Here is a 6,000-nt window from a genome sequence, read left to right as displayed (position 1 = left end):
GTGAGATCTTTCGTTTAAGCCCTCATTCATCAAAATCGGTCACATAGAACCGGAGATATGATTTTTTGAATTTTGTGAACTTTGACCCCTCATATCTCCGGTTCTGTTTTAACCACAGCGCGCATACGCACCATTTTGGAAACGTCCTAGACTGGACTACAACATACTAAAATTTCATTAACTTGCACAATGCCGTTTTTGAGAAAAGTGACTTTGAATTTCGATGAATTTTGACGCTATCACAGCGCCACCTGTGGTGACTTTTTGAACTTCCATCTGAAAGTGCTCATTGAGACGAAACCAAAAAGGTAAAATTTAGGTCGCTATGTTAATTAGAACCTAAGATAGAGGCCGGTCAATGTTCGAACTTTGACCCCTTATAGCTCGGGTCAGGGGTTATGGATCGACTTAAGGTTTTTTTTGTTTGATAGGTATAATCAACGGCTACAACATACTAAATTTTCAGCCCGATGCACAATGGAATTTTTGAGTTATTTAACTTTTAAGATTTAAAAATTTTCTTTTTAAAAAAAGCGCCCCTAGCGGTGGTTTTATGAACTTGCGATGTTAGAAAGGGAAGTGGCATTTCACGAGAGCTTTCCAAAAAGCCCTCACTTTTTAAATTCTGACAATTAGAACCGGAGTTATGGCCATTTTAAGAAATTTTTTTTGGACCCTTATAGCTCGGGTCAGGGGGGTCGGGGGACCTTAAGTTTGGTATTGATGGAAAGCTCTAAGGTCCAGCTATAACATACTAAAATTTGAGTCCGCTGAATGCCATAGGGGCGGAGCTATTGAGAAAACAAAAAAAGGGGGGTCTTCAAAATGGCGGAAGGAGGGGTGGGGGGTGGGGGGTCTATGCACCAAGTTGCAATTTTCACCCGATATATAACCTTTGCCGAAAACCGCAAGTCGATATCTTTTTTAGTTTAGGAGCTATTAAGCTCCAAAGAGCGGCCGGCCGGCCGGCCGGCCGGGAACGTAACTTAGCCACATATATATTCGGAATCAGGAAGTGGCGAAACACATTTTGGCCAAATTTGAGGTCGATCGGACGACATGAAATTTTGTTAGGATTATAGTAGGTGAGATTTTGTTAAGAATCTCACCTAAATACGTTTTTCATTTTGGGTAGACATGTGGACAGCGGAATTTTCGAAAAATCAATACCCCCTCGAGTTTTAGCAATAAAAAATCTTACATGTAGATAATTTTTGGGTTTTCCAAATGAATATTTATAAGAAAGCGAATCATAAATGATTTTAATGACGAACATAAGAATCATGTCTCTTGTGAGCTTCGCAGGATCTCTCATCCACTTGAAGCACACACTGTACCACTCTTCACATTCCGCCAACACACTATTCTCAAAATTTACAGCATTAATTTGAAAATTCAGAGTATTGTGATGTATAAGTGGTGGAGTCATCTTAAAATGCTATGACTGAGGTTTAGATTAATGCTAAAAGACCAACAAATTTTCCAATCCTCAATTTCTTGGCTATACATCAGTATGTGTAAGAGACAAGTGATACATATATCAATCCCAATTTATATTGTTGCGAATTATTTATCTCCCTTTTGCCTTGCACGGGGGAGAGGAGAGAGGATCTATACTGTAACCATATAATAGACAAATCTATGGACATGCGCTATATGCGGAACTCCCAAGCTGGTGGTCTGATGAGCTTTTTGTATGAAAGCCCAACGTTCAGTTGGCTTTCTGAATTCGTCCTGGAGAGCTTCATTGACTCAGTGACTGGCAATTCGTGTGTTGATCCTCTGGCATTTTATATTTATACTGGTGCGACAAGAAGTTGAGTGAGAGTGTGAGATTGTACCTCAAACAGATTTCTGTCTGCAGCAGACAGTCCAAAACTTTTTGCCATCAATACATCAAAAGTAGATAGAGAAAAATGATGAGATAGTGTTGAGCACAGGATATTTGCATGAAAATTCTCTTGCAATACTATACACTCAGTTTGTCTGTCAAATCTGTCTGGTTTATGCCTCGCCATCCATATCCCCCTATACATTTGGAACTCCAAAAGCCAAACCTAAAGACACTTGTGGTAAAAAAGGGGATGTTCACAGGGGAAAAGGCACAAATCAAATAGTACTGTGAAAGCTTGTACAGTCATTTTCGCAGTTGTCGACACAATAAAAACCACCCTCGGAGCATTGATGCTTGCTGGATTCTATGGGAACGGGGAGTAAAGTCGAGAGGATTTTCCTGTGAAGGCAAAGGAAAACGCAAAGCACAACACCTCAGTGTGACAAACATACTAGAGAAGCATTTCATTGATTTTGTGTATTTTTCCCATGTTCACCGCCCCATTCATTGGCCTCTTTTCAACTGCGACTTCATTCTCGGTGGCAGAAGTGTATCAAGTGCTTCTGAGGTGGACACATACAAAAGCTCTGTCATAGCGTCACTATTGTTGTGTATGCGTTTTTGCCACAAAAAAGCAACAATGCACAGAGTAAACACTATTCTCATTTACTGATCACCCAAAGTCAATTGCTGTGAATAAGGCCAAAGGTGCAGAATTGAGACTCTCTGTGACAAATAAATCCAAATATATTGCCTCAAAGCAGAAGGATACCCACAAATGGTGGGTAAAAGCACAAATTGAACTTGGGCATCAAAGCAGCAGCGAGTTAATACTGAGCTTCATGCAGCTTCTCGTCTAACAGGTGAGATGACGAGTCCTATTCAACTCATGTGCTCAAACTGCAATCTACTGTGAATAGTCCCATATAAGCCATCAGACATCCATGCATACCATTTCAAATGTAAATTGGGAAGCTCGATCTTTTGCTTTGAAACTCCCAGATGATGTTGTATAGTGACTTATGAACTTAATATAATGATATTAGATTTTTATCAGCATTAAAGGTGCTTCACCAAAGACTTCACTATAGCGTGTTATAAAGTTCTATAGGAAATTTACCATAGCTAATGTAACATAATTTGCGAAAATTAACTTATATATTTTCCATGTTATTAAGGCCAACGTTAATAAATTTTACTAAAAGGTAGTATATTGTTTTATAGTTTTTTTAGCGTGGTTTTAGGTTTCAATAAAGTTATCATTAAACATTTAGTTAATATTCAAATTAGGTTAAGGGTAACTTAACAAAAGAAAACAACATCAAAATATTTATCATACAAATATTTAAAATTTTGAATAATATATTTAGTAAAATAGGACAATTTTATGCAAATACGTTATCTTATAATTTCAACTAACGGGCAATCCAATTTAAATTGTGCTTTGGTTTAATTAATTTTGACCGTGTTATTATTATTATGAAAGGGAAAGATTTTTAGTAATGTACACATGGAATATTTAAAATATCCTTTCATGGAACAGTTTTCTATTAGTCTGTTAGAGTCTTATAATTGAAATCTACCATGTACGGGGAGACCGGGGCAGACTTATCCAGCGAATAAAACTTTTCATTGCGTATAATTTGTAAAAAAAAAATGTTTGTAACAGGCTGATAAATATTTCAATGAATAGGAAGGGATGTGTTTTCTTCGAATAAGTAGTAGTTCCTTCAATATTCCTTCTACGGCAGGCTATAACATCCCACTGTCTAATACCATGCGTGGCTAATTCTGCTCCGGTCTCCCCTGGAGTGGCAAAGCGTCCCAGGCTTTGCGAAATGCTCGAACTCGTGTCTTAGATGCTATACCTCAAAAGTAGTTTCGCATCATTTACCGTTTACCGGTACACAACCGATTTGAATCGATTCATAAATCACTCAATAGATTTCACAAAATAGTTTAAAGAGTAATAAAAATTATATTCGAACAAAAATTGCTTACCGGTAAATATTTGGATCATTACCGGTTCACAACCGATTTGAATCGACTTATAAATCACTCAAAATATTTCCCAAAATCACCTCAGGAGTAATTTACTTGAATTTCGTATAAAAATTATTTATCAGTTATAAACCGGTTCATTACCGATTCAAAGCCGTTTTGAACCGGTTCAGTTTTAAAGGAAATTCAAGATCTTTTTAACGAGTCCAAACATGAGCCCATTCGCTTGATAAATGCGCACTCTAGTGCCTTTTTAATCTTTGACTTTGAAAAAGCGTTATTAGGAATGATTCAACGGTATTTTCGAAGAGGACGAAAACTCCGCCGGGATAATCTCTAAAACATATCCAAAAATGAAAAAATCGCACGACGCGTTTTCGAGCAATCCCAAAAGAACATGGTTTTGGAGGAGAAAGGAAGGGGTGGGGGGAAAATGAGGGGAATGTTGGCGATCCTTGGGTCGACTTATGGGAGGGTCCCCCGAATTTCCCAAGTCGCTATCTCTAACCGTTTGGCCTCAGGGAGCTGGCGACAGCCGGACGGACAGACGGACAAACAGCGTGACGACAAAAAACTCGAAACTTCAGATTTCCAAAATTCTACCAAAATACAACTCTTTGGGGGGTAAGGAGTCAAAATATATATATAACTCAAAATCGAGGGATTATACTGCTCTCTCCGTGGAGTTCGAGCAGTAAATTACCATAAAGCACATAAAATCATTACTATATTAGAATATACACTTAATCATTAACTGATAAAATTTTCTATTTATCGGTTTAAGACGTTAGTTTGTTCCACTTCTTTTTGATAAAATATAATATTTTAAAACTAAGTAAAAGTATGAAAAAAATAGTGATAACTGATTCATATATTCGCTTCAATCCTCTTATACATTATATTCAATCTGTACGATTTTTGGTAAATTCTTTCTGCGCAATTGATATTAGAATTGCTTCCAGGGATGTTTTTTTTTTAATTATTTTAATTTTTCAATCACGGAGAAGTGAGAAAATAACTCGACAGAGGTAAAAACATATTACCGATTAAACAAAATATCTTGTTGAAAATGAAAAGATTTTACGAGAATCCCTATGGTGACAGTGGTAGTCAAATATCTTGTTACTTTTCCATATAAATCTAGGGGAAGTGCTTATACTTTTGGACAGTCTGCATATAAGCATCGATATCCCAAGTTTGAAGTGCGATATTTTCAATACTAATTGACTTTTTTTTGTTACTCTCTTTTCAGAAGGATTGTTTAGAAACTTGGCAAGCTATTTATCATCTCATTTTTACTAAAATTAGTTTTAATACGTTTAAAAATGAATTGATATGTAGAGGTGAATTTGACTCTTATTTTGGACAACTTGTTTATTAATTTGGCCAACTTGTCTGTAAATTTGGACAGATAATCCGCCTCAACAGGATGCCCATTGTTCTTCATTTTATGAACCAATCTTACCAAGTCCTCTTCCTGTTCATGTAAGGGAAACGTAGAATGTCACAGAAGCCCAGAAACTTCCCATATCATTCATTAAAGTGAGTTGACTTCGATACTCCAAGTACGTGCAGATTCGCTCATTCCCTGACCTTTCCGGGAGCCTTTCAAGGCATTTCTCGCTACATCTCTTTCGTAGAGATGATGCTCCTTTGTTTCTCCAGGCATTTGTCCAACCTAATCATCACAAAAGCTAAAACTTCACGAAATTTCGTGAGAAAAACACCTGTCCAAAATAAGAATCATCACCTCACTGGTGAATGTCTTAAAAAATTTCCCATTTTTCACACGAAAAATATAATTCACAAGGCAAATCTCACTTCAGGTCAAATGTACAAATCATCAGTAACGTGAATCAACACAATATTCAATGAATATTCAATAATATCACTCAAAAACAGCGAACAAACTTTGTTAGTACTTCACCAAAACTAAATAAGACTGAAGTAAGCCACGAAGTTCTGTCATATTTCTCGTAAGCAATTGCTCACACTGAATTTTCAACAAAGCAATTTCAACTCAAATCATATTCAAAATTTAACGTATTTAGTGTCAAAATCTTCCAAAAAGAACAAATATTTAGATAGAATTCATTTTTCATCAAATATTAGAATAAAAATCCATCATTTTAATCAATTTATTTTTAGTGTCCAATTTTACCCTC

General features: G+C 36.4%; 1 protein-coding gene across 2 annotated transcripts in view; it reads left to right on the top strand.

Moving 5' to 3' along the window:
* The first annotated feature begins 1,733 nt into the window (after window positions 1–1,733).
* Window positions 1,734–6,000, top strand: part of LOC129806975 (uncharacterized) — a 44,919-nt gene continuing 40,652 nt past the window's right edge. For both annotated transcript variants that reach the window (XM_055855915.1, XM_055855906.1), the window contains exon 1: window positions 1,734–2,697. The gene's annotated coding sequence lies outside the window, so the exon portion shown is untranslated. The remainder of the gene's footprint in view (window positions 2,698–6,000) is intronic.

This window comes from Phlebotomus papatasi, chromosome 1 (genome assembly GCF_024763615.1).
Source record: "Phlebotomus papatasi isolate M1 chromosome 1, Ppap_2.1, whole genome shotgun sequence".
Taxonomy (NCBI): Eukaryota; Metazoa; Arthropoda; class Insecta; order Diptera; family Psychodidae; genus Phlebotomus; species Phlebotomus papatasi.
This window is presented reverse-complemented; position numbering and strand designations above follow the sequence as displayed.